The sequence below is a fragment of the Felis catus genome, chromosome F2, assembly GCF_018350175.1.
Source record: "Felis catus isolate Fca126 chromosome F2, F.catus_Fca126_mat1.0, whole genome shotgun sequence".
NCBI lineage: Eukaryota > Metazoa > Chordata > Mammalia > Carnivora > Felidae > Felis > Felis catus.
The window spans coordinates 23457788-23478173 of NC_058385.1; positions in this window are offsets into that span (position 1 = coordinate 23457788).

The following is a 20386-nucleotide window of genomic DNA, read 5'->3' on the forward strand; positions in this document are numbered from 1 at the left end:
ATAACTTCCAGTTATAAGAAAGCCTTGGGGATGTAACATACAGCACAGTAACTATAGTTAATACTGTATCGCATATTTGAAAGTTGCTAAGAGAACAGGTCCTTACAAGTTATCATCACAAGGAAAAAAATTTGTTACTGTGTGATGATGAATGTTAACTAGACTTACGATGATCATTTCATAATGCATACGTATATTGGTCATACTTGTACACCTGAAAATAACACAATGTTATGTCAATTATATCTCAAGAAAAAGTTAAAAAGACATAGCCATTAGCCATGGCAGGGCTGCCTTCAAGTGCTTCCCTGCTGCCTCCCTCCCCACTCCCCAGGTATCCATTCATTCATATTAACATTCATCCACAACCAGGGTGCCCGGGTGGCTGAGCTGGTTAAGTATCCCACCTTTGATTTCGGCTCAGGTCATGATCTCATGGTTCGTGAGTTCAAGCCCCACTCTGGGCTCTGTGCTGAGAGCACGAAGTCTGCTTGGGATTCTCTCCCTCTCTCTCTGCCCTCCCCCCACTTGTGTTCTCCCTCTCTCTCTCTCAAAATAAATGAATAAACATTAAAAAAAAAAGATCTAGGGGCGCCTGGTGGTTCAATCAGTTAAGCATCCAACTTCGGCTCATGTCATGATCTCACAGTTTGTGAGTTCGAGCCCACATCAGGCTCTGTGCTGACAGCTTAGAGCCTGGAGCCTGTTTCAGATTCTGTGTCTCCTCCTCTCTCTGCCGCTCTCCCACTCCCACTCTGTCTCTCTCTCTCTCTCTCTCTCAAAAATAAACATTGAAAAAAAAAACACCTAAAACATTGGTCTACAGTCTCACAGACTGAAATATTTTAGATTAACTCCATGCACAAATTCGTATCTCTTATCTGCCATACAAACAATCCTGCAGATTTTAAAATCTGCCCATTAAAACCCCAACTTCATTTTCATTATGTTGGGAAACTCTTTGCCAATTCCATATGGTCCTGATGGGGTTGTGAACTCATGGTCACAAGGGCAGTCATGAGACCCAGGCCTACCAAAGTCCCCCATTACCCTGCCCTCAGTGATGATTGAGGTGTGCTACAAACTACAATCCAAAAAAGACCAAGCATAATCAGCTCTAAGATAACCATGCAAACACTAGAGAAGAGACCTGTTTTCTTGGAGTCACTAGGCTGGGAAGATGTAACTGTCAGTGACCCTCTTGCCCACCATTTGGAGAGAATCTGCCTGTAGAATAAAGCCACACAGAAGGGAAGACGGCCCTACCTACCCTCTTTGAGCCCTGCCTCCCGCTATTATGAAGCCACTACCACTCCAGACTCTCCTGTTTCAGAAACCAAACAGTTTTAGCTACTTTACTTAAAACAAAAATAGCCCTAATGCAAGGCCCAGTTCCAGCTTGAAACGTGAAAGGATATTTACAAATGTAAAACTCTTCTAATCTGAAATTTCTTTTTGATGACTGGGAGATCTCTCATTGATCTCAAAACAATTCTCTCAAAACAATAAATGGGTCATGAGCCCATTTATTATTTATTCTAAATAGGAATTGTAGTTCCTCTTAATTTTTAAATTATTTCCCCTCTTTCTGCAAAAAAAAAAAAATGTACATTTTGCTGTTGTTCCCTTGCTGTATTCTCCCTGACAAATGTTTATCCTCCTGATACTGAGTTACAGCTGAAAATTGCTTTGTCTTGCAACTTCCTAGACTGATGTTCGAAAGAGAAATAACATTTCTGGTAACCTAAGAAACTTGGAAGTGAGTTAAAACAGTCATCCTCAAACCTGGCTGTGTGTCAGAATCATCTGGGGGAGCTTTATTCCCCTAAAGTATGAATTCTGACTCCATTCCAAATCTTACTGGAAGGGGATTGAGTTGAATTGATTTAACACTCAGTAATGCTGTATTGAACCAAGTCATAATTTTTTCTTAAAGAGACAAAGATATAAAACAGAATCTCTTTCCTTTCTGTTACTGGAAGGCACGAATGAGCTCATGAAAGTCTCTCTTTTCTTAACTCTAGAGAACAAACTGATGATTACCAGGGGGCTGTGGGGTGAAATAGGTGATGGGGATTAAGGAGGGCATTTGTCTGTGAAGAGCATTGGGTGATATATGAAATTGTTGTATCACCATATTGTACACCTGGAACTAATATAACACTGTTCACTATACTGAAATTAAAATAAAACAAAATAATAAAAATAAATAAATAAATAAATAAATAAATAAATAAATAAAATAAAATAATAAACAAAATGATAAAAAAAAATGAAAAAAAATTTTTTAAAGACTCTTCAGCTTTGTGAATGGAGGAAACACTTTGGCCATATAAAAGTTGGAGCTAAAGAGGCAATTTCAGGAACATTGAAATGAGAATAATGGGAAACTCTGAACTTAGGCTCAGAACTTTTGTTAATTACTTATTTAGCAAACATTTACTGAGGGTTTTTTTTTTTAATATTTTTTTTCTTGTTGAAAAAGAGAGCACGACCAGGAATGGGCAGAGGCAGAGGGAGAGAATCTCAAGCAGACTCCATGCCCAGCATGGCGCCCAACATGGGACTTGATCTCAGGAACCCTGAGATCATGACCTGAACGGAAATCAAGAGTCAGGTGCTTAACTGACTGAGCAACCCAGGCACCCCCATTTACTGAATTTTTTGCTTAACAGCCGGCCATATGCAAAAAACTGGGGGTAAAGAAGTTAAAAAGCATATTTTTTTACTTCAAGCTCAAAGTCAAGCAAATTTCCATGACTTAAGTAAAATTTCCAGTTGTACTGTTTTGTTCATGTCCAGTCGTATATATTGACACTCAATTCTTCCCATGAACTGCAGAAGGCAATGTTCTCCAAAAATTCTCTTCTGAAAAAGAAACTACATTCTTATCTAGGAGTTATCACCAAAGAACTTTAATAATAATACAAAAATAACTTTAACATTACTTCTTGGGGAAAAATATGCTCAAGAAAAATGAGAATGTATTCTTTTAGTCTAAATCCATAAGAGACTGCCTTGGGTCTATTTGACATTCCTGGTCTGGATATCAGGGTCAATTACTCCAGCCAAGATGGCCTCCTTGCCAGCCTGTTCCTGAATACAAAGAATCCAAAGTGTTAAGACAGTAGCTATAACTTGGGGTATAATGGGACTTGTGCTATGTCCCCCAGCAAAAACGGATTCCAGGACCCATGTATTCTTCCTATCAGAGACAGAGCCCCATATAGAAGTTTCTGATTGAAGTGCATATACAAACATCCTGGAAGACAGCACCCATCTTTGCAGACAGACCATTGCCTCCAAATTGATACATCAGCTGTCCCTCCAGTATGCTGCTGTGATGCACTCTCGGGCCAGTTACCTCTGGATAGTGCATCTGTGATATGGCCGGTTGATTCCATGGTCGTGGGCCCATTCCCATACCTCCTTTGCTGTGAAGTGGGTCCCCTGATCAGATACCACATTATTTGGAATCCATGCCTGTGGATCAGGGACTCTATAAGACACCAGGTAGTGCTGCTGGCTGCTTGACTCTGCTGGCAGAAAAGGTAAACCAATACCCAGAATAAGTGTTACTCTGGTGAAAACAAAGTCTTGTCCTTTGTAGCAGTTTCCTAGGGCTGCCATAAAAAAGTGTCACAAATTGGGTAAACAAGAGAAATTGTCTCCCCGTTCTGGAGACTACAAGTCTGCAATCAAAGTGTCTGCAGAGGTGGTTCCTTCCGAGGTCAGTGAGGAAAGGGCCCCTTCCAGGCCTTTCTCCCTGGCTCACAGATGACCATTCTTATGTTCGCCTTTCTTCCCTATGTCTTCACATTGTCTTCCTCCTTTGTGTGTCTCTCAGTCCAAATTTCCCCTTTCTAAAGGACATCAATCATATTGAGCTGGACCCTAATGTACTGATCTTATTTTAACTTGATTACCTTTGTAAAGACTATCTCTAAATCAGGTCATGTTCTGAAGCACTGCTGGTCAGAACTTCAACATATGAATTTAGACGGGACACAATTTAACCCATAATGTTTTTCCAGGACAAAAGGGGCCCAACATAGTGATTTTCCCACCACTGGATTGTTGGGTGCTGGAGACACACACACACACACACACACACACACACACAAATATAAACATGATATTTCTATAAATATTCTAAAGCTTTGTTCTGCAATGCAGTTAAGTTACTTGGGAAGAGTTTGATCCTCTTGAAATGTACTCTTTATGCTTTTTGAGGTGGGCACAGAGCAGTGTTTAGTCTAGGATTAATCTTTCCTCACTACTTAGGCAATACTCTTCTGAATATTCCATCCTATGCCCCATGAATGACAAGGCTTTCCACTCTGGCTGGTGGGAACACAGGCTCTTCCCAGCTTTTTGTGATCTGTGCAAGTTGCTCATTTTGGGTGGTTCTTTCCTCAGCCTGAGCGTTTCCTCACATGCTGAAGTCTTGCCGGACACTACCTGGGGCTCCCTGGCATGCTGTCTCTGCAATGGTCTCTACTCACCAGTATTTGCACCTGAGAACTCCAGCCACCCTGGGCCTCCATTGATTTCCAGCTTTGTCTCCTCAACTCAGGAAGATGGTCGGGCTCCACTTGGCTCCCCCTCTGGGCACAGCAGACTGGAAACACCACCCTGGCAGGAAGCTCCAGCAATTGTAGGGCTCACCACATGTGTTTCTCTTCTTCCAGGGACCACTGTCCTTCCTCTCCTGATAGCCAGTGTTTTTGAAACTGTTGTTTGGTATATTTCATGTAGCTTTTTAGTTACTTCAGTTCTTTTAGTTCCTTAAATGGGTCCTTGTTACTTCATCTTGGCTAGATATAAAAGATTGTAATTTAAAATATATATATTCAATTTTGGCAAAGTGGTGAGGGACAGTATCAGAGACTTCTACTTGGCTTTACCTAACATGATGGCTTTTGCCCCCGGTAGGCAGACTCAGTATAAGGTTTACTTCAACTGCCAAATATGTCAATCCCAGCCAAATATCCAGGTATGGAAGACTAGCCATAGAGTGCGACCCAGTGGACCCACTATGAACCGGAAGTTGCCAAGGACCCTATTTATTACCTGGCTCCTCATTTGTCCCCTCTCTGATAGGGTAACCAAGAAGACATTTTAGGCCCCTTGTGTTCAACAGCCCTAGAAATGTCTGAGTTTCCCCTTTCTTCACCGTATAATCATTGGAGTAAATAATATCATCTGAGTATGTACCTTTGGGGAAGAACCACGGAAATCATTATAGTATATCCTAACCATGGTATTGCAGTGTTCTTTCGCCTGCAGTCAATGAGTCCTTGATCTAAATACTGTTTCTTGCCTAAAACATGGCAAGATCATTGTAATGTTGCTGAGCTGACTACACAGCCTCTTGTTAAACCATTCTTGCATTTCTTTCTTTCTTTCTTTCTTTCTTTCTTTCTTTCTTTCTTTCTTTCTTCTTTCTTTCTTTCTTTCAAATAAAAACTGTGTATATTTAAAGTGCACAATGTGCTGTTTTGATATTTACATACATTGTGAAATGATTAACATGACCAAACTGATGAACACATCCATCACGTTTTACCATTTGCATATGCATGTGCATGTGTACGTGTGTGTGGTAACAACACTTGAGATCTACTATTAGCAAATTTAAAGAATATGATACACTGTTATTAACTATAATCACCATGCTGTGCATTACATCTAATTTCACTTTCTTTTAATTATATATACTGAGTAGTATCCTTGTTGGTTGCTTCTGTTTTGCCCCTTTGGGACTCTGTTCCAACCCTGTCCAGAACTCTCTGCAATGCAAGCCCCCTTGGCTGCAAATCTGATCCAGAGTTATTAAAATTCTGGCTTCTGGTAGTTATGTACCACCACCTGCTTTATGTTGCTTTGGGCCTCCTTCATCCCGGTTGCCAGCAACAATCCAAGTTTTGGCATAGTCTCTCCAAGGGCTTGCCCTGGCCTGCAGAGGAGACACCACTGAACTTCCTAATGATTCTACTGCCCCCTTCACCTGCACCTTAAGATGATGGCCTTGTGATCATTTGTCCTCCAGGACCTCTCATGGAATATAATGCTCTCAGGAGTCTTCTGATCTCACATAACATCCACTCCACTTCTTTTTTACTTTTATTTCTTTTATGCTCACTTCTTTTTTTATTTTTATTTATTTTGAGAGAGAGAGAGTAAGCAGAGGAGGGGCAGAGAGAGAGAGGAAGACAGAATCCCAGCAGGCTCTAGGCTGCCAGCACAGAGCCCTACACAGGGCTCAAACTCACAAACCACGAGATCATAACCTAAGCTGAAATCAAGAGTCGATGCCTAACTGATTGAGCCATCCAGGCGCCCCAGCATGCTCACTTCCTTAAGTCTTTTATTCTCTTACTCTACCATATACTATAGTAATTCAAAGGAGGGCATTAAAGGCAAGTGGATCCTACTAATTGCAAAGCAGACTCCATCAAGAAGCCTGCCCATAAACAGCTGGGAACACTTCACAAGTGGATTCCCCTCAATTGCACGATGGACGCCCCCCACACTCCACATACCTCACCGGTGATCTCCTCCATGCTGTAGCTGGGTCTCCATGCACACTCCCAATGGTGGTAAGAGAAAACTTTGTAAGATGGCTAGTGAGCACACACAGAAAGCTGGCCTGAATCTGTTGGCCAGGGAGACACCACAAACTAGAGCTTGAGCTCCAACTTAGGGCAAACAAAAGAAATGCTGTCAGCACTGTCAGCATGGTGTGTTGCAGGATTGAGAGAGGGCATAAAAGCTTAAGGATTGAGAGAGGGCATAGAAGCTTAAGAATTCTGCCACAAGTCAGAGCCAGAAGCATGGAGCAGATGTATCTATAAAAGATCTGACAAAGCCTTAGAATTCCTAGCAGGGCTGATGGAAGGTATTTCTCTCCCAAAGAAAGTAAAGACTACAGGAAATGACTGTCACTTCAAATGCAAAGATGACAACGCAAAACTTAAAGGAGAATGAAAAACCAAGGAAATAAGGCACCACCAAAGGATCACAATAATCTTCTAGTTACTGGTCCCCAAGAATTGGAGATCTGCAACTTACCTGACTTAGGGACTTAAAATAGTTATTTTAGGGGCACCTGAGTGGCTCATTTGGTTGAGCGTCCAACTCTTGATTTTGGCTCAGGTCATGATCTTGCAGTTCATGAGATCCAGCCCCACATCAGGCTCTGTGCTGACAGTGAAGGACCTGGTTGGGATTCTCTCTCTCAAAATAAATAAATATTTAAAAGAAAATAAGATAGTTGTTTTATTTATTTATTTATTTATTTATTTATTTATTTATTTATTTTAATGTTTATTTTGAGAGAGAAAGAGGGAGAGAGAGAATCCCAAGCAGGCTCTGCACTGTCAGTGCAGAGGAGTTCTCGAACCCTGAGATTATGACCTGAGCCAATATCAAGAGTTGGATGCTTAACCCACTGAGCCACCCAGGCACCCCTATAACAGTTGTTTTAAAGAAGCTCAGGGGCACCTGTGTCTTCTTTATGCATCCGATTTCAGCTCAGGTCTGACTTCAGCTCAGGTCTGATTTGGCTCAGGTCATGATCTCACTGTTCCTGGGTTCAAGTCCCACATCAGGCTCTGTGCTGTCAATTCAGAGCCCACTTTGGTTCCTCTGTCTTCCTCTCTCTCTACCCCTTCTCCATTTGTGCTCTCTGGCTCTCTCAAAAATAAATAAACATTTAAGAAAATAAATAAAGAAGCTCAATGAGCTACAAGAAAATATAGAAAGACAATTGCACAAAATCAGGAAAACTATACATGAACAAAATGAGAACTTACAAAAACAGAAATCATAAAAAAGAACCAAATAGAAACTCTGGAGCTGAAAAATACAACAAATGAAATGAAAAAAAAATGCAGTGGATCAAGTAGAAAAAATAATCTGTGAGTTAGAAGATAGGAACGTTGAAATTACATAGTCTTGAGAAAAAAGGAAAGAATGAAAAAAAGTGAAGAAATCCCATGTGATCTATTGGATACAATAGAAAGAAATGATTTGTGAATTATTGGAATCCCAGAAGGAGAAGAGAGGGAAAAGGGTTAGAAGCTAATCTGAAGAAACAATGACTGAGAACTTCCTAAATCTAAGAAGAGATTTGTATATCCAAGTTCATGAAACTCAAAGGTCAGCAAAAAACTCAACTTAAAGAGATCTTCTTCAAGACACATTATAATAAAACTGTTAAAAATAAAAGATGAAGAGAGAATCTTAAAAAGCAGTGACAGGAAAGAAGCTTCTAATTTACAAGAGAACCACCATAAGGCTATAATCAGATTTCTCAGCAGGAAACTTAACAGGCAGGAGAGAGTGGGATAATATATTCAAAGTGCTGAAAGAAAGGAAAAAAAAACTATCAACAGGGAATAGTTTAGCTGGCAAAGTGGTCTTTCAGAAATGAAGGAGAGATAAAGGACCTTCCCAGACAAAGAAAAGCTGAGAGTTCACCACCATGAGACCTGCTTTACAAAAATTGCTGACAGGAGTTATTCAAGCTGAAATAAAAAGATACTAATTAGTAATATGAAGAAATGAAAATATACAACATACTGGTAAAGGTAAGTATATAGTCAAATGCAGAATACCTAATACTGTAATACGATGGTGTGTTAATCACTTATCTCTAGGATAGAGGTTAAAGGACAAGAGTATTAAAAATACCTATAGGTACAATAATTTGTTAATAAATACACAATACAAGAAGATAAATTCTGACACCAAAAACAAAAGGGGGAAAGTAAAAGGGTGGAGTACTTTTACATGATTGAAGTTAAGTTGTCACCAGCCTAAAACAGACTATAGTATCTATAAGGTATTTTACATAAGTGTCATGGTAACTACAAAGCAAAAACCTACGGTAGATTCACAAAAGATAAAGAGAATGGAATCAAAGCATACCACTATGGAAAATCATCAATTCACAAAGGCATCAAGAGAGGGAGAAAGAAATAAGGAAACTACAAAACAGCTAGAAAATAATAAGATTGCATTAGTAAGTCTTTACATATCAATAATTATTATGAATGTAAATGGATTAAATTTTCCAATCAAAAGATAGAGTGTATTTAAATACATAAAAAAAAAGACTCAACTACAAAAGGTCAAGTACAAAAAAGGGGTGCTTGGGTGGGTAGCTCAGTCGGTTAAGCATCTGACTTTTGGTTTTGGCTCAGGTTATGATCTCACAGTTTTTGGTTCAAACCCCACCTCGGGCTCTGCACTGACAGTGCTGAGCTTGCTTGGGATTCTCTCTCTCCCTCTCTCTGCACCTCCCCTGCTCGCTCACTCTCTCTCTCAAAATAAATCAATAAATATTTAAAAAAAAAAGGTTCACTTCAGCTTTACAGACACACAGAGGCTCAAAGAGAGAGAAAAAGATATTCCATGCCAATGGAAACCAGAAGTGATCAGAGTAGCTGCTACACTTTTATCAGACAAAATAGACTTTACATCAAAAACTGTAACAAGAGACAAAGAGGGCCATTACATAATGATAAAGAGGTGAATTTATCAAAAAGATATAATTGTAAATATATATGCACCCAACATCATAGCACCTAAATTTATGAAGCAAATAATAACAGATATGAAGGGAGAAATACATGGCAATATGATAATGGTATGGGACCTCAATATCCCACACTTCCAACAATGGGATCATCCAGACAGAAAATCAATACAGAAACAGATTTGAATCATACTTTAAGTCAAATGGAGGGTGAGCCTGACTGGCTCAGTCGGTAAAGCAATTCTTGATCTTGGGGTCATGAGTTCAAGCCTCAAATTGGGCAAAGAGTTAACTTAAAGGAAAAAAAAAAGCATTAAACCAAATAGACTTAAAAGTCTATTTTTTTTAAGTTTATTTATTTTGAGAGTGAGAGAGAGTGGGGTAGGGGCAGAGAGAGGGAGAGAGAATTCCAAGTAGGTTCCAAACTCTCAGTGCAGAGCTGGATGCGGGGCTCGAACTCATGAACTGTAAGATCATGACTTGAGCCAAAATTAAGAGTTGAATGCTCAACCAACTGTGCCACCCCAATGCCCCCTAACAGTTTATTGTACAGAACATTCCACCCAATAGCAGAATATATATTCATATATATCCATATATATATATGTATATATATTCATATATACATAAGGAACATTCTCCAGAATAGATCCTATGGCAGAGCATAAAATAAGTCTTAACAAATTTGAGAATGAAATAATGCAAAGTATATTTTCTGATCATAATAGTATAAGACTAGAAATCAATAACAGGAGGAAAACTGGAAAATTCACAAAAATGTGGAAATTATGCAACATACTCCTGAATAATCTGATGGATCAAAAAAGAAGTCAAAAAGAAATAAATATTTTGAAACAAATGAAAATGGAAAGAAACACAATGTACCAAACCTTATATAATACAGCAAAAGTAGTTTTAAAAGGGAACTTTATAGTGATAAACATGTATGTTCAGAAAAAAGATCTCAAATAAAACATCCAAATTACACCTCAAAGAACTAGAAAAAGAGGTACAAACTAACCACAAAGTTAGCAAAAGGGAGGAAATCACAGACTTGAGCAGAAATTAACAAGATAGAGACCAGAAAAATAATAGGAAAAAAATCAGTGAAAGTAAGAGCTGATGTTTTGAAAAGAAAAGAAGAGGAAAGAAAAGGAAAGGAAAGGAAAGGAAAGAAAAGAAAAGAAAAGAAAAGAAAAGAAAAGAAAAGAAAAGAAAAGGAAAAAGAAAAGAAAAATCTTTAAGCTAGACTAAGAAAAAAGAGAGAAGACTCAAAATAAAACCAGACATGGAAGAAGAGACATTATAACTGATGAAACAGAAATATAAAGGACCATAAGAGACTGCTATTAACAACTGTAGGCCAACAAATAGGATAAATTAAAGAAATGGATACATTCCTAGAAACATACAACCTATCAAGACTAACCCATGAAGAAATAGAAAATCCAAACATACTAATAATGAGTAAGGACACTGAATCAGTAACCAAAAATTTCCCAATAATGAAAAGCCCAGGACCAGATAGTTTCTCTGGTGAAGCCTATTGAACATTTAAAGAAGAATTAATGCCAATGCTTCTGAAACTCTTCCCAAAAAATCTATGGGCAAGCATTATCTAGATACCAAAACCAGGTAAGGACACTACAAGAAATAAAACTTCAGGCCAATATCACTGATGAACACAGATGTAAAAATTCTCAACAACATATTAACAAACCAGATTCAACAGCACATGAAAAGGATCACACACCATGATCAAATAGGATTCACCCTTTGGATGCAAAGACAGTTCAACATATGCAAATTGATAAATGTAGTACACCACATTAATAGAATGAAAGATCAAAATAGAGAGAAAGCATTTGATAAAATATTTCTTTTCATTACAAAAAACTATCATAAATTGGAGTAGAAGGAATGTACATCAACATAGTAAGAACCACATATTATGTCAATATGTCACAATTAATGTCATATTCAGTGGTGAAAGGTGGAAAACTTTTCCTCTAAGACCAGGAACAAGACAAGTATGCCTACTCACCACTCCTATTCAACACAGCACAGGAAGTCCTAGCTAGAGCAATCAGGTAAGAAAAAGAAATAAAGGGCATTCAAATTGAAAAGGAAATGGTAAAATTATCTTTGCAGGTAATACGATTTTATACATAGAAAATCCTAAAGACTCCACCAAAAAACTTAACTAATCAACAAATTCAGTAAAGGTACAGGATCCAAAATCAAGAAATCAGCTGCATTTCCATATACTAATAACAAATATCTGAAAAAGAAATAAAGCAATTCTATTCATAATATAAAAAGCAATAAAATACTTAAGAATGAGGAACTAGATACAGATTTTTCTAAAGAAGACATACAAATGGACAACAGGTACATGAAAAGATGCTTAACGTCACTAACCTTCAGGGAAACGCAAAACATGAGAAATCATCTTGCACTGTTAGAATGGCTATTTTTGAAAAGACAAGAGATAACAAGTGTTGGCGAGGATGTGGAGAAAAGGGAACTCTTGTGCACTGTTAGTGGGAATGTAAATTGGTACAGCCATCATGGAAAACAGAACAGTGGTTCCCTAAAGAATTAAAAAATAGAATTACCATATGATCCAGCAATCCCACTTCTGGGTATGTATCCAAAGGAAATGAAATCAGGATCTCAAGGAGTATCTGCATTCCCATGTTCCACGCAGCATTATTCACAATCACGAGATATGGAAAAAACCTAAGTGTCCATTATCTATAGACAAATGGATAAAGAAGTTGTGATGTATGTAAAATGGAATCTTTTTCAGCCACAGCAAAGAAGGAGATCTTGCCACTTGTGTCAACTGGCATGGCCCTTGAGGACATGATGGTAAGTGAAGTAAGTCAGAGAGAAAGAGAGAGAAATACTCTATGGTATCACTAATACGTGGAATCTAAAAAGGCCAAACTCATAGAAACAGAAAGTTACCAGCGGCTGGAGGTGGGAGAAATGGGGAGATGTTAGTCAAAGGGTACGAACTTCCAATTATAAGATGAATAGGTTCTGGGATTTGATGTACATTGGGATCTAATGAATACAGTTAATAATATTGTGTTATATACTTGAAAGTTGCAGGGCGCCTGGGTGGCGCAGTCGGTTAAGCGTCCGACTTCAGCCAGGTCACGATCTCGCGGTCCGGGAGTTCGAGCCCCGCATCAGGCTCTGGGCTGATGGCTCAGAGCCTGGAGCCTGTTTCCGTATCTGTGTCTCCCTCTCTCTCTGCCCCTCCCCCGTTCATGCTGTGTCTCTCTCTGTCCCAAAAATAAATAAATGTTGAAAAAAAAAATTAAAAAAAAAAAAGAAAGTTGCTAAGAGTTAGATCTTAAATATTCTCACCACAGAAAAGAAATGGTGGTTATATGAGGTGATGGAAATGTTAACTAACCCTATTGTGCTAATCATTTCACAATATGTAAGTGTATCAAATCATTATACACTGGGTACCTGGGTGCCTGGGTGCTTCAGTCGGTTGAACGTCCGACTTCAGCTCAGGTCATGATCTCACAGTTCGTGAGTTTGAGCCCTGCGTCAGGTTCTGTGCTGATAGCTGAGAGCCTGCTTCGGATTCTGTGTGTGTGTGTCTTTCTCTCTGCCCCTCCCCCACGCACAGTCTGTCTCTCTCTCAAAAATAAACATTAAAAAGAATTTCTAAATAAAAAGTCATTACATTGTAATGATTTGTGTTTTAAAATTTTAAAGTTTTTGTGGGGTTTTTTTGTGTCTATATTTCATGTTTAAATTAAAAAAAAATTTTTTTTTAAGCAGGCTTCATGCCCAGTGTGGAGCCCAATGCAGGGCTTGAACTCATGACACTGAGATCAAGACCTGAGCTGACATCAAGAGTCGGACACTTAATTGACTGAGCCACCCAGGCGCCCCTACATTGTACACCTTAAATTTATGTTATATGCCAATTGTATCTCAATAATACTGGGGGGAAATTTTTTTTTAAAGGGATAGTTCTTTTCCTCCATTATGAGACTCCACATATTCCAGGTAGATTTTATTATTTCTTTTTTTTAAGTTTATGTATTTATTTTAAGAGAGATAGAGAACAAGCTGGGCAGGGGCAGGCGGAGAGGGGGACAAAGAATCCACAGCAGGCTCTGTGCTGACAGCAGAGAGTCTAATGCGGGCTTGAACCATGAACTATGAGCCAAAGTCGGATGCTTAACTGACTGAGCCACCCATTCATCCCGACTTTATTGTTTCTTAAACCTGCTTATGCATGGGGCAGCTAGAAGAGGTGGGGGCAGAGTCTAAGAAGGATCCCTGATGGGTCCTCTCACTGGAGGGTATTCTAGCTCTTAATATGGAGGGTGGGTCTCTCTATGGGCTCTAAAATTACAGAGGAGTCAGGGACCCACAGTCTCTGGAGTCCCACACCCAGATGTCTCTATCTCATGTGTCAGGGTCTCCGGTTGCCCAAATGGGACCCTGACCTTCCCATAACAGACTGGCCCAGCTGAGCATCCAAATATTTTTGAAGCTCAAAGCGCTTTCATTTTTATTTTTTTTCAAAGATTTTATTTTAAGCAATCTCTACACCCAACATGGGGCTTGAACTTACAACCCTGAGATCAAGAGTCACATGTTCCACTTACTGAGCCGGCCATGCGCCCCTCAAGCCTCTTTTAAATTTTATTTTTTTAAAAATGTTTTTATGTTTATTTTTGAGGGGGGGGGGGCAGAGGGAGAAGGAAACACAGAATCTGAAGCAGGCTCCAGGCTTGCCTGACACGGGACTCAAACCCACAAACCGTGAGATCATGACCTGAGCCGAAGTCAGAGGCTCAACTGACTGAGGCACCCAGGCGCCCTCCTCAAGGATCTTTTAAATGCTGACTCTGGTCTTGAGCTTTTCCTGCTCTCCCACTGCAGGAGGTAAGACCTTCTTTGGTAGTTACCAAAGAAGCCCTCTGGTGTTCAGAAGTAGTTTTCAATTGTCATCTGCCCTCAACTTTGCATCATCCCTCTCTAGGTGATGCTATGGATTCAATTGTTCATCTTGTCCCCTCCCAATTCATATGTGGAAGTCCTAACCCCTAATGTGATGGTATTTGGAGACGGAGCCTTTGAGAGATGATTAGGTTTAGATGAGATTATGACAGTGGGGCCCGCATGAAAGGATTAGTGCCCTCGTAAAAACCAGTTCCTGCTTGCATTCTCTGAGTGCTGTGAGAATACCTTTCCGTTGTTTTAGCCACTCATGTTATGAGATTTTGTTACTGTGGCCCAAGCAGACTAAGACAGAGGATAATACAATTTATTAACAATCACCCAATTTCATTGTCCTTGTATTCATTGTTCCCCCATATTTTTCAAATGCTTGACCCATTGTACTTACTGTCCAAGGCAGTCCCCTCCAATGGAGCATTCTTCCAAATCATCACTTGTGTAAATTTTTAGCAACTGGGCCACATAATACCTGTGGCAGGGCCTATCTATGTCCCAAATGCCACCTGGGATGGGGTCCTCATTGTCAGGGAGACAATGAGTGTGACTAGGCCTCAAAACTCCATCTCATCAACCTTCTTCTTGACCATACTCAGTGCTAACTCTGTTGATTCTGGTGGTCCAGAATCAGCACTAGAGTTTGGAGGGCATTGGAGTTTCTTGTGGTAAAGAGTATGTATAATGTTTGTGAAAGATAAAAAAGGATCAGGGTGGGCATCTGGCTGGCTCAGTTAGTAGAGCATACAACTCGATCTTGGGGTCATGATTTCGAGCCCCATGTTGGGGGGTAGTTTACTTAAAAAAAAAAAAAGATCAGGCTATGAAAACCAAACCATGGTGTAGATCTGAAACCTGTGAAGGGAAAGGGGGGAGGAAGCAGATGTGGGTAGGTGGAGCGTCAAACTGAGATGCAGATCTGCCAAGATCTCGCTGATCTAATGGGAAGCTCTAGACCAAGGATTATCTATTGGAGAAGTCCCACACTGGGCAGCAATGGCCAGGCCATGTTATTGGCTGGGGGCTGCTTGGGAAAAGTGTGATTTGGGCTCTATCTGAGGCAGACGCTGAAGGGCTACCCTTGGAGAAACCAACCAGCTAATTGCACCGCTTGCAGCTGACCAGCAAGTTATTTCATGAAGGCAGATCCTACACTCCCACAGCAGCCACGCTCACCTTGTGGTCACTGGAGACAGAAAGAGGCAGACAGACAGACAAACAGACAGACAGACTGGAATGTGTTCATTTCAACAGATCAGAAATCACAAAACAATATGTAGAATTCAGTTATTCAAAATAGAAACCAAACGAACGACCATTTGGAATCAGCATAAATTCACCAAGAATGAATTTCACCAGAATAACCAGCATCTTTCTTTGCTAAACTATATAGAAATATGGCCTGAGAGATAATAGTTTGACACTTGGTAGAAAAAATAGATTGTAGTTAAATGGTTTAAATAACACACTGAGCTGCAGATAACATGCTGTAGGCTCATGTCCTTATTGGCTTTGTTCAATCCTGAAAAGGTGTAGAAATGCTTTGAGGTGGTACTGAAAAAGAGGGAGAGAGAGTAGGGTACACGATGGAATAAAAAACCAAAAAAGCACAAGGCTAAATAGCATGGCAGAACTAGACAAAGTAAAATCTCATGGGAATAAGTAATACTTTTACTCATGGGAAAAGTAATACTTTACATGGGACCCCCTCTCCCCACAAACAAACAAACAAGCAAAAACAACCCTGTCAGAAAAGTGTATTTCATTTACATGAAATACAGTCAAGTGTGCCCCTGGCATACCTCCAAGGAACTCCTAAAGCTCTGAGAAACAGCTTGAAGATCCCTGACCTGAACCAGAGAGCAAATTCCATTCTTTTTTGTAGGTCAAACTGTTTGAAGTAGTAAGATCAGTTCTGGCTATCACACTCTAAAGCATCTGTGAAAATCTTGGTGCTACAAAAGAATAATGAAAGGATTTAAAAATGTATCGGGTAAAAAACCAGCGAGGGAGATATTCTCCCAGAAAAAAAAAAAAATGTGTTCTCAAAACATCTGGAAATATCTGGAGAAGGGACAAGGACTTATTCCATGTGTCTCCACAAGGCACAACTAGGGGAAAAAAAGATGGGAGAGTGTGTGATTAGTTTCCTAGAGCCGTCGTAGCAAACGACCATAAACTGGATGGTTTAAAACAACAGACATTTATTCTCTCACAGTTCTGGAGTGAGAAGTCCAACATCAGGTATCAGCAGGATCATACTCTCCAAAGGCTCTGGGGAAGAATCCGTCCTTGCCTCCTCCAGTTCCTGGTGGTTCCCGGCAATCCTTGGTGTTCCTTGGCTTGTAGATGTATCACAGCATGGATACATGGTGTTCTCCCAAGTGCCTGTGTCTCAGTGTCTTCTCCAATTTGTAGGACACCATTCATATTGAATTAAGGTCCACCCTACTCCATCCAGTATGACTTCACTTTAACTAATTACAGCTTTGACAACTCCATTTCCAAATACCGTCACATTCTGAGCTACTGGGAGTTAGGACTTCAACATATATTTTTTAGGGAGACACACTTCAATCTAGAATAAATTGTATAAGCAGACTTCAGCTTGAAAGAAATAACTTTCTAATGATAAGATTTGTTGAAACGTGCAGTAATTTTCTGAGTTAATTCCTGTCAGTGAAGGTGTCAAGGGTGATTCACTTCAAAGATGCTGAGAAGTAACTAATTCATTGGGTAGGTTATTAGACTAGAAAATATTAAATTTTTCACCTGTTGGTCAATAGGCAAATAAGCTCATGAACTAAGTGAGATTACATCACTCTTTCATTAACGTTGCCACCTAAAAACTTCAACTCACATCCCCACTCACTAATTCACTAGGTAAGTTACTGTATTTGCTGCTACAAGGAAGTACAAACATATCCTCTCCCCCAAACCTGCTCCCCTCCTTGTGTATTGGTGAAAGTCATCAGCCTCTCTGTTCAATTGTCTAAGCCAAAAGTAGGGGGGTTCATGTTAAATATAAGCATACTGACTTACAGCATGGATTTTGAAGTCAGTCAGACTCAGGATTAAATTCCAGCTCCATCACTTTCGACCTATAATTTTGGGCAAGTTGATTATGGTTGAATTGCCCACTTTCTTATATTCCACTTCAGGCCTTTATCATCCTTTGCCTTTATTGCTTAAAACCTCCTAATTCTGTTTGAGGTAGAACATTCAGTAAAGTATTAATATATAAAGTGTAGAATTAAATTTTTTTAAATTTTATTTTAGAGAGAGCGTGGATGAGCAGGGGAGAGGGGCAAAAGGGAGAAAGAGAGAATCTTAAGCAAGCTTCAGGCTCAGTGCGGAGCCTGACACGGGGCTCAATCCTACAACCCTGGGATCATGACCTGAACCAAAATCAAGAGTTGGAGGCTCAACTAACTGAGCCACCAAGGTGCCCCTAAATTGTGGAATTTAATGAGTTTTCATATACATATAAATCTGGGAAAACAAGATAATCAAGTATCCATCACCTCCAAAAGTTTGTTCCCACCACCCCATATCTTCAGGCAAATACTTCTGACTTTTGTCACTATGAATTTGCATTTTATATAGATAAAACCATACAGGGTACTTTTTGCATGGGTACTTTCACTCAGCATAATAGACATTTATCAATGTTGTTGCATATATTGTTCATTCCTGTTTTACTGCTGAGTAGCAGTCCAATGTATGGATATCTCACATTGGCCATCCAATCACCTACTAATGGACATTTAGGATGTTTCCAGTTTGGGTATTTTACAAACTTGATACAAACCTTTATACACAAGTTTTTGTGTAGACATAGTCTTTTTCTCTTGGGTAAATACCTACGAGCGAAATGGCTGACTTGTATAGTATAGGTACGTGTTTAACTTTTTAAAAGAAGCTATCAAACAGTTTTCCAAAGTACTTACACATTCTACGTTGCCATCAGTAGTGTCGGAAAGTACCCATTACTCCACGTCCTTGCCAAAACTTGGTACAGACAGTGCAGTGATGGTGCGGTGGTATCTTGTGGTTTTCACCTGTTATTCCCCCTAATCATTGATACTCAGCAGTTTTTCAGTTACTTATTTGCCGTCTCTGTATTTTCTTCAGTCAAGAATAGTTCAGGTAAAAAAAAAAAAACAACATAAAACTTGCCCATTTTTAAATTGGGTTATTTTGCTTCTGGTTATTAAACCCTAAGATTTAAAAAAAAAATCTAAATTCAAGTGCTTTATTGGGTTATATACTTTGCACATATATTGTGCAGTCTTTACAAAATGTCTTTTTAAAAGCCTAAATCCTAAATTTTGTTGAACCCAATTTATCAATTGTTTTTAGTAATTTGTTTCATAGCTAAGAAATCTTTGCCACATCCAAGATCTTAGAGCTTCTGTTTTCTTGAAATTTTATAGTTTTACTCGTTAAGTGTATGATTCATTTTGGGCTAATTTTTGTATAGAAGATTTTTATTTTTGTTTTTTTACAAATAGCTTTCCAAATGTTCTAGTACCATTTGTTGGATACATTATTCTTTTCCCCTACAAGTACCTTGGCATCTTTAAAAAAAACTAATCTCTGTACTTTCCCTGCCGTTCCATTGGTATGTCTGTCTTGATGCCAATACTTTATAATAAGTCCAAGTTGTCATCATCATTTGGTACTGATAAGGTCTCTTGTTTTTCCCCTCTCGTGACCCTTCCAGATCACTCTCCAGACTATAAGCCAAGGTATTTTTCTTAAGTGCAAATCTGAATCCATCAGTCCCTGTCACCCAGGAGATAAAACCAAAACTCTATTAATTTGGTCTTTTGCATGCTAGCTCTAATTTTATCTCAATTTATTTTTACCACTTCCTCATCCACATTCAATGCTCTGAACACTGTTCTCTCATCCTGGGCTTTTGCACTTGCTCTGTGCCTTATCTCAGATGCCCTCATCTTCACTCTCCCACCTTTGCCTGGCCAATACTCACCACTTCCCCTGGAATTCTTTCCTGGACTCCCTTAGACAGCTTTGTTCTCACCTTGATGCTCACTCAGCACTGTGATTAGCCTATCACAACAACTGTCACACTATTTTAATTACCCATTTGTCTTCTCCGCCAGATCATAAGCTCCTTGGGATACAGAAAGCACTTGATATCTGAATGAGTGTAAAGATGAACAAGACAGTTCTTGTTCTTCAGAAGCTCCCAACAAAATGTGGGATGCAGAGCAGTAAACTGTACCAAATCCTGTCGCTCCCCACTCCACACCTCCAGTGCTTTCTAGGTCTGTCATTTCACAGTGCCTTGCTTCGTAGAAGGGATAACCTTTGTGTATTGGTCACTGTATTTAAATAAATCACTTGTATGGATCATCTGAGACCTGGGAAGAGAATAGCTTCTTCCACAGAACTTTCATTTCCTCCTGGCCACCTCCTGAGGACACTGCCAGAGACCACACCTCAATCCAAGTTCAAAGCTTGACATTCCCCGAACCAATCCAAGATGCAAGTCTGAATCAGGGTTGCTTCCTTAGGTGACCTTCACTCTGGGGATGGAGCTCTGCTAGTCGCTGGCTTTAGTTTTGGTGGGTGGGATGTAGGTATAGTAGCTCAGACCCCTCGCTGTGTTTTCTGAGCAACATTTCCTGTGATATTGCCCACACAATGACTCAGCTTTATAATCTCTCCTCAATAAGCGCCCTAGGACAAAAGGAACTGAGTGCTAGGCTCAGCTCTTTGATTAGTGGAAACCGAAAGACCAATTTCAACCTTACCCTCACCCACAAGGCTCTACCATCCTTTGGCCCTTGGCTGCTGCCCCTCCCCCTCCCCAAC